At 43.9% G+C, this 9,787-nt stretch overlaps 1 protein-coding gene across 4 annotated transcripts in view; it reads left to right on the forward strand.

The window, feature by feature from the left end:
• The window catches only part of LOC116503328 (alpha-2-macroglobulin-like), a 183,234-nt gene that overhangs the window by 106,291 nt on the left and 67,156 nt on the right, over positions 1–9,787 (forward strand). The gene's annotated exons all lie outside the window — the stretch shown is intronic.

Here is a 9,787-nt window from a genome sequence, read left to right on the forward strand (position 1 = left end):
AAATTTACTCAAATAACTAGGATTTCATCCTATTCTCACAAGTCCATTCCCCAAGAAGCCTCCAGAGGAGAAAAATGGCCAAAAATCAAGGCCGAAAATTACTGGCCAGCGTGTGCTGGAGCTGACAGGACAATGCCTCACATGCCCTCAACAATGGCTCTGCGTGCCACCTGTGGCACGTGTGCTATAGGTTCGCCATCACGGATGTAGGTTGTCCCCAGGAATCCATGCATACTTTTAAGAAATCCAGAAGTGAGGCTTGAAAATGCGTACAAAAAGGGTGGCATCTTCTCAAAAATATTCCTACCACTATTTCTCACTATAATCTGAATTTTCCACAGAGGAGGCCCAGGAAATCAAAATGGGGTTGTGTCTCTGCAATTGAAGTATCCTCCCGCTTTTTTTAGGAGTGTTGAAGGTTGAAAAGGGGCAGGTCTTCCATCTCATGATCATGGCTGCCCTCTTGACTTTTTAAAAGATACATATGCATCTGTGGTAGTGTAGTCATTAGAGTAAGGTGACCAGACGTCCCGCTTTTGGCGGGGCACCCCCGCTTTTTGATACATTTTCCCGCGTCCTGCCCGCTTTTTCAAAAGGCACGCTTTTTTTGGCGCTTGCAGCTCCCGCCCATCAGCTGCTGGGCTGGCTCAGCGTTCTGTTCTATGCTACCTACAAATTTAAGCCAGCCCAGCCTGCCATTCACTGATTTAATTGGCCTGGACTCCAGCCAATCAGTGAGCTGGCCAACCAGCTCACTGATTGGCTGGAGTCCACTTAGCTTAGCACGCCTGCGCGAGCCTCCATTTCATTTCGTCTTTTGCTTGCAGCTGCGCTTACTCACTGGTGAGTAATCATGTTATAGATTGGTACCAGTGGGAATCGGGAGGCGCTATGGGGAGGAGACAGGCCTCCTCTCCTCCTTCTCCCCGTTTGCGGAGTTCATTTCATCTCCTCGCGTTACAGCCAGCCCCTGTGCGCTGCACCGCCACGGGTGGCAGAAGCTCCAGAACTGAGCGGTTCTCTGCGCGAGCCGCTGCCGCTCTCCCCCACCCATCAGCTGCTAGCTCGCTGGGCTGGCTACTGTAGCGTGTGAGCAGGCAGATGAGTGGGGAACGAATGAGCCGCCCATTCGTTCCCCTGTCCATATGCTGTTGGCTTCCATGGGCTGGCTATTGTAGCGTGTGAGCGGGCAGATGAGTGGGGAACGAATGAGCCGCCCATTCCTTCCCCTGTCCAGACGCTGCTGGCTTCCATGGGCTGGCTATTGTAGCATGTGAGCGGGCTGATGAGTGGGGAACGAATGAGCCACCCATTCGTTCCCCTGTCCAGACACTGCTGGCTTCCATGGGCTGGCTACTGTAGCGTGTGAGCGGGCAGATGAGTGGGGAATGAATGAGCCGCCCATTCGTTCCCCTGTCCAGACGCTGCTGGCTTCCATGGGCTGGCTATTGTAGCGTGTGAGCGGGCAGATGAGTGGGGAACGAATGGGCGGCTCATTCGTTCCCCTGTCCAGACGCTGCTGGCTTCCATGGGCTGGGTAACCTAGTTAGAACTTATTTGGAGTCTGGCAGCGCGTGGCTGTATTGTAAAAGGTCTGAGGGAGAGCTCATTGTCCATGGGAAAAACGTTGGAGCAAATTCTGTTTACGCGGTGGTTTCGAGATGCTGGATAATGGATGTTCTTTCTCCGTCGCGATCTCCTCTTTTGATCTGTGACCACGAGCCGTTCTATTTGAGAGAGAGAGAGGGAGGGAGGGAGGAAGGGGGAGAACGCGAGTGTGTGTATCCCTCCTTCCTTCAGCCCAACACTCTAGCCCGGCTTGGCTCCTGCTTCGTCTCTCTCGCTTCTCTGTTCGATTGTTGAAAGCGGGAGCCAAACCGGGTCATTCCTTCCAAGGATTTGCCATTTGAGAGAGAGAGAGGGAGGGAGGGAGGAAGGGGGAGAACGCGAGTGTGTGTATCCCTCCTTCCTTCAGCCCAACACTCTAGCCCGGCTTGGCTCCTGCTTCGTCTCTCGCTTCTCTGTTCGATTGTTGAAAGCGGGAGCCAAACCGGGTCATTCCTTCCAAGGATTTGCCATTTGAGAGAGAGAGGGGGAGGGAGGGAGGAAGGGGGAGAACGCGAGTGTGTGTATCCCTCCTTCCTTCAGCCCAACACTCTAGCCCGGCTTGGCTCCTGCTTCGTCTCTCGCTTCTCTGTTCGATTGTTGAAAGTGGGAGCCTGCTTTTTAACATTACATAGTATCAGTTTCAAGAATGCATGCAATCCTGAAAATTTGTAACAAACTTGTTGAAGGGCCTATGAAATATTTTCTAGTTTAATGTAGAATAAGTATTCTTAATAAAAGAAAAAGTCATTTTTATTTAATCAATTGCATTCCTTTTTATAATGACATTAATTAACTAAACTGGAAATAAATCTATGTTTTGCTAGAGTTTTAAAATTAAAAAACCTTACATTTTGTTGCTATTATTTTAATCAGAGTTTTGCCAAGTGAAATTATATAATGGTTCCTCATGTCTCTGTAATTTTCTAAATCTCATCCAGAAGTACCACAGAATTTGGCATTTTCAGCAGAATGATGCTGATGCTAATAAAACATCCTGATTTTTGGTGAAAGGATGGAAAGAGGAAGGAAGGAGGAAGAGAGATCTAAAGAGCAGAAAGACAGAAGGCAGATAGGCAAGAGGAAGGAAGGAAGGAGAAAGAATGGAAAGGAAGGAAGGCTAGAAGGAAGAAAGAGGGAGGGAGGGAGGGAGAGAAGGAAGGAAGGAAGGAAGGAAGGAAAGAAGGAAGGAAGGAAGGAAGGTGAAAGGAGGAAGGAAGGAAGGAAGGAAGGGGTACTTCCACTTGTAGGCCTGGGACTGAATGCAGGAGGAGTCTCTCCATAGGATCAGCTGCTCTTCTGATCATGGTCTATGAAAATGTTACTGCCTGCCTGATGCAAATTTAAACAGATGGTGCTTTGGGCTGCCCCTCAAATCCCCCCCTTACTCCTCCCCCTGTAGAATTCAGCCCCCTGAGTTTTGCCTTTGAGGGGCATGTGTGGTTATGGCGGATGGCAGAGTCAGCTGGAGGTTGAGAGGGGATTGGGGGCTTTTGTCCGCCTGTGGAGTTCTCCCCATGGACAGGATGGGATGGTGGCATGAAAGGGATCCGGGCACAATCTCACCTGTTCCAAGTAAAGTTGCCTTTTGCAATTAGCTACCAGTAATCCTCGACTTACGACCAGGATTGATCCCCCAATTTCTGTTGCTAAGGGAGACGTTTGTTAAATGATTTTTGCCTCATTTTGCAACCTTTTATTGCCACGTTAAGTGAATCATGGTGGTTGTTAAGTCAGGAACATGGCTGGTTAGTGAGCAAAGTTACAATGGCATTGAAAAAAGTGACTGATGACCATTTTTCACACTTAGCGACCATTGTGGCATCCTCATGGTTACGCGATCAAAATGTGGATGTTTGGCAACAGATTCGTATTTCTGATGATAGTTTGAAATGGTGACAGTATAAATTATTGCTGGTGTAATACTTAACAATGGTTTTTAAGGATTTCTTTTATTTATAGAATACCTTTTTATTATTTTGGGGGGATTTTTACTTTTAAATTGTTTATAAAATGTATTTACTACAAGAAATGTTCCTTTTTGCAAATGTGATCTTTGCAAATCTTTGTGATGCAATATGTTCAGACCAGGTTTATGTGTCTCAAAGTGGCTGCTATTCTATGGGCAGGCCAGGTTGGTGCAAGGCAGCTTTGCCAGATTTGGTGTGTTTCACCCTCATTGAATTTTATATCGTATAAAGAATGGAAGGAGGAAGGAAGAGAAAAAGGAGGAAGGGAGTGAGTGAGGAAAGAAGAGGATGGAAGGAGGGAGGAAGGAAGGAAGAGAGGGAAAGAGCAGAAGACAGATAAGGTGAAGGTAGATAAGCAAGAGGAATGAAGGAAGAAGTGAGGAGTCTCGAGGAGGGGGAAAACATTTAGTGACCAAAGTTACAATGGCATTGAAAAAAGTGACTGATGACCATTTTTCACACTTAGCGACCGTTGCGACCATTTTTCACACTTAGCGACCGTTGCGACCATTTTTCAGACTTAGCGACCGTTGCAGCATCCTCATGGTCACGTGATCAAAATTTTGTTTGGCAACAGATTCGTATTTATGCTGGTTTCAGTGTCCTGGGGTGACCTTTTGACAAAAAAAATTTTTTTAATCAAGCCCCCCCCCCCCAGCCCCCCCTCCCCCCCGGTCAAGGGTGTCCCTCTTTTCCAATCTGAAAATCTGGTCACCTTACATTAGAGTGTAGTACTGCAGGCTATTTCTGCCGACTGCCAACTGTTTGGCAGTTCGATCCTGACTTGTTCAAGGTTGGCTCAGCCTTCTATCCTTCTGAGGTCAGTAAAATGAGGACTGATTGTTGGGGGCAATAGACTGACTCTGTAAACTGATTCGAGGGGGCTGTCAAGCACTGTGAAGTGGTGTATAAGTCTAAGTGCTACTGCTATCCCTTCTATGTTGCCTCCAAAGGCTTCTCTGCTTGTGAACTGTCCGTGTGTTCCTTGGAAATGGGAGTGGAAAGAGATGTGTGACGCAAACCCTATGCCAGCTTCTATTATGTTGGTTATGAAAAATCTCCAAATCTCCAGTTTTTAATGTTTTTTAATCAAAGGTAGGGTTGGGTGCAACCGGTCTGAAGGTGCAATCCCTGAAAAAATAAATTCTCCCCAAGTTCTTTGACTGACACACAAGTGCTGTTGGGAAACTGACAGGTGGGGGTAGTCTTATTGATTTCAGCTGGCTTTAAAAAAAAAACAAAAAAAACCCAAAGTCCATCCTTTCATTGCTCCATCAGTGCATGTGCAGGAAAAAAAATGCATCATGAAGTAGAGAGAATGGAACACAGGTTTAAGGATCTTTCCCTACCATGATATCAAATGCAGCAGGTAACCTGGACAAACCCCTTGATCTAGCAGAAGCTAACCACAGTTTTCAAAGCGTAGCAGAGATATTTTTGAATCCCACCACTGGGTAGCTTCTCGGATTAGCTAGATCTTTGCACTGCCTTTTTCAGACATAAGCAAAGGTGGATGAAGATTTGATTTTTCCAAGTTAAAGTATTCTTCTAATTCATTGATGGCGAACCTATGGCACATGTGCCAGAAGTGGCATACAGAGCCATCGCTCTGGGTACGTGGAGCTATCAACTGTTGCTCTTACGAGTTCAGCCATGCCGGCCAGCTGGTCTTCACAAGTGCAGGAGTGCCAGAAAGCGGAAGAGCCGCTGCCTGGGAGACACGCCACCCAGGAAGCAGTTGCAGTAAGAGCCGTGTCACCCAGGAAGCAGTTGCATTCCCTTGGCAGGCTGAGAAGGTGCTTCGGCTTTCCCTCCCTGTCCAGGGTTGTGGAACTGGGCTGTCAGTGGGGACGTTCCGCCACCCTGAGGGGACGAGATGGGTGGGCAGGGAGACACAAGTACCCCTGAAAGGCAAGGGAAAGCTGGCACATGTGCACTGGACAGTTGGTCTTCATGCGTGCATCTGCACCAGAAACCAGACGATTATCTGCTTTTTTGATTTCAAGCATGCACCTGTTTTGGCACTCGGTGCGGAAAAGGTTAGTGTGTGCTTCAGTTTCGGCAACACTGTTCTAATTCCTAGGTTTTCTTTTTCTTTTTGACAAGCCAATGTTGTTTGTTAAATCAAATGTTAGCCTTCAATACACAGAAGTCCACTGATAACTGCTAATGAGATATTCTATTCTTTGCAGCATCCAATCTGGTATGTATAGCATCCATGGCGTCTTTAATGGCTTTTTGATGATCATGTTAATTTGTTTAAATTTATTGGCTGCTCAATTCCAGTGGGCCTTCTCACCTCCAGAATAAAAGTGGTTATATCTAATAGGTACATCTAGTCTCTTCTTTAAAGTAGGAGCAATGAAAGTAGAATTTAAACGGTGATCAGGAAGGAAGGACGTCAACAATTGACCAACTTTTGGTTGAAAGTCCATGTACTCTAAATATTATTTTAAGGAATGTTGGTCATTCACCTACTCCTCCTGAAACAATTTGTTTTTTTGCCACAGGTGGGAGGCAGTTATTTTTTCTTTAATAGGACAGATCTGGAAGAAGGCTGATGAAACAACCGAACAATTAATTACATTCCCCAAACTCCCTGTTTTTCACAAGAACCACAGTTTCCTTGGCCAGAATGCAAAGCTTAGGGTAAATCTGTTGGGTTACCTGGCAGGCTTCCTGGTTGCGTTGACAGGTTGATCACCTGTTTTACTGGAAATACAAATCAATTTTAATCCCCCCCCCATGAACTGTCCTGAGACCTGAGGATGAACATTGCTATTATCACTGAGACTTGATGAGATGGAGCCCATAATTATACTATATTACTACCATGTTTTCCCCAAAATAAGACAGGTTCTTATTTTCTTTTGACTTCCGAAATAAACATTTGGCCTTATTTTTGAGAAGGTCTTATTATTTTTGAGGTGAAGGAGGTGGCGAGTGTAGTCACCTCATGGCTGCTGCTGTGTTGCAATATTTTCTTGGATATTATTTTCAGGGGAGGGTTTATTTTAGCACATGCGCTCAAAAGCCCGATTGGGCTTATTATCCAGGGAGGTCTTATTTTGGGGAAAACAGGGTAGGAGGATATAATTTGTTTAGAAGAAACAGATCCAACAAAAGAGTAGCAATAGTTGTATGTATGCATAGTATGTAAAGATGTAGGTATGTAAAAAAATACTATGGATAGTCCTCGAATTACAACAGTTCATTTAGTGACTGTTCAAAGTTATACTTGCACTGAAAAAAGTGGCTTATGGCCATTTTCCCCAGCTATGACCTTTGTAGCATCCCCACGATCATGTGATCAAAAATGTAGATGCGTGGCAACTGGTTCATATCTATGACCGTTGCTGTGTCCCAAGGTCATGTGATCACCTTTTACAATCTTTTGACAAGCAAAATCAATAGGGAAGCCAGATTCACTTAACAACTGTGGTACTAACTTATCAATCACAGTGATTCACTTAACAATGATGGCAAGAAATGTTGTAAAATGGGGCGAAACTCACTTAACAAATGTCTCACAACAACACAGATTTTGGCTCAGTTGGGGTTACCTTTAGAGCTGCACAAAAATATGTATGTATGTACGTACGTACGTACGTATGTATGTATGTATGTATGTATGTATGTATGTATGTAAAGAATAACTAACAGCTACACAGAAATACACGATGTCAGGGATGAAAGCCTTCATCAGAATATTTGGGTGAATATTGAGGGGAAAAGAAAATCATTGCTATAAGTGTATATTACAGACCACTCAACCAAGCAGAGGCAGTAGATGAACTTTTTGCTAATCAGCTAGCTGAGGTGTGCTAAGGAAAAACCAGAGGACTTACTATGATATATATACTATATCTATATATATAGTAAGTGGAATGATTGGTTGTGTGGTTGTATCATGATTGGTAGATTGGTGCTGATTGGTGCTGGCTGTGTGTCCATTGTTGTTTTGTATTGTAATGGCCTGGGTGGTGGGTGGGGCTCGTTTGTTGACTAGTGCTAGTTTCCAGATGTCTGGTAGGCGGGAGGTATCATCACGTTTATTCATGTTGTGGTGGTGTTTCTCCATTTCAATAGCTTCCATAATTATTCTCTTGTTGAAGGGTTCTGTTTTGGAGATTAATCTGGTTCCTTCAAAATTAATTTCATGTTCTGTAGCTTTAAGGTGCTGGAAAAGGGAGAAAGCTTTTTCTTTTTTTCTTACTGCGTTCTTGTGTTCTGCGATGCATGCATTTATTCTCCTGTTCGTTTGTCCTATGTATGTTGCAGGGCAGATTTTGCATGGTATTTCGTAGACTCCTTGGTTTTCTAGCTGGATTTTGTCTTTGGGGTTACTTAAGATGTTGGCTATTTTTTGGTCAGTATTGAAGGCTTTCTTGATATTATGTTTGTGGAGAATTTTGATGATATTATCTGTGGTGCCTTTGATGTAAGGGAGGAGGGCGATGCCGTCAGATAAAATCAGCAAATTTCTCCACAAACACAATATCAAGACAGCCTTCAACATAATTTACTTGGACTTCAGCAAGGCATTTGATAAGTAGACCATAACCTACTACTAGACAAAGTAGGAAAATGTGGGTTAGACAGCATCACCACCAGATGGATTCATAACTGGCTGACCAAATGCACTCAATGTGTAGTCCTCAATGGAACTCCATCTAAATGGAGGGAGGTATGCAGTGGAATACCCCAAGGCTCTGTTTTAGGCCCAGTACTCTTCAATATCTTCATCAACGATCTGGATGAGGGGAAAAATGGGGAACTCATCAAATTTGCAGATGACACCAAGTTGGCAGGAATAGCCAACACTCCAGAAGATAAGCTTAAGATACAGAAGGATGTTGACAAACTTGAACATTGGGCACTATCTAACAAAATGAAATTCAATGGTGAAAAAAGTAAGGTTCTACATTTAGGCAAGAAAAATGAAATGCACAGGTACAGTATAGGTGGTATCTTGCTCAATAGTAGTAACTATGAGAGGGATCTTGGAGTCCTAGTGGACAACCATTTACATATGAGCCAGCAGTGTGCAGCAGCTGCCAAAAAAGCCAACAAAGTTCTAGACTGCATAAACAGGGATAGAATCAAGATCATGTGAAGTGTTAATACCACTTTATAATGCCTTGGTAAGGCCACACTTGGAATACTGCATTCAGTTTTGGTCACTATGATGTAAAAAAATGTGGAAACTCTAGAAAGAGTGTAGAGAAGAGCAACAAAGATGATTAGGGGATTGGAGACTAAAACATATGAAGAACGGTTGCAGGAACTGGGTATGTCTAGTTTAATGAAAAGAAAAACTAGGGGAGACATGATCGCAGTGTTCCAATATCTCAGGGGTTGCCACAAAGAAGAGGGAGTCAAACTATTCTCCAAAGCACCTGAGGGTAGAACAAGAAGCAATGAATAGAAACTAATCAAGGAGAGAAGCAACTTAGAACTGAGGAGAAATTTCCTGCCAATTAGAACAATTAAACAGTGGAACAGCTTGCTTCCAGAAGTTGTGAATGCCCCAACACTGGAAGTCTTTAAGAAGATGTTGGATAGCCATTTGTCTGAAATGGTATAGGGTTTCCTGCCTAGGCAGAGGTTGGACTAGAAGACCCCCAAGGTCCCTTCCAACTCTGCTATTGCATTGTATTGTATTGTATTGAGATTGCACAACTATTTTTCTGAAATGATATCGGGTTTCCTGCCTAGGGAGGGGGTTGCATTAGAAGATCTCCAAGATCCCTCCAACTCTGTTATTCTATAATACTAAATGAACTGTTGTAAGTCGAGCACTATCTGATTTTACTGCACCCAAAATGTTGGAAGTCTGCTTTCTTTCTCCTCCCCTTTCCTTTATCTCCCCTTTCTTTTCTCTCTTTTTACTTTTACATCTACTGTTTTTCTACTGTCTTTATTTCTGTGTCTTATATTGAGACAAAGATTAATAAAGCTCATTGCTGATATGATAGTTGTATTGTATTACAAAAGCTGGTGGAAAGCTTGTATGCCTCCTTTTGTAACTTTATGTAAGAAAAAATGGAGTGACACATGTCACTGTGACATTGAGGTTTTTGAGTTTTGGGGTTACCCCAACTGTAAAGCACTAGGTTACACAAGCTTTGAAGGAAACCTCCCTGGATCCTCCTTCTGTGGAGAATAAAGTTGTATTATTTCAATCTCCACCTCCATGTGCTCTTTTGGCC

This window comes from Thamnophis elegans, chromosome 2 (genome assembly GCF_009769535.1).
Source record: "Thamnophis elegans isolate rThaEle1 chromosome 2, rThaEle1.pri, whole genome shotgun sequence".
Taxonomy (NCBI): Eukaryota; Metazoa; Chordata; class Lepidosauria; order Squamata; family Colubridae; genus Thamnophis; species Thamnophis elegans.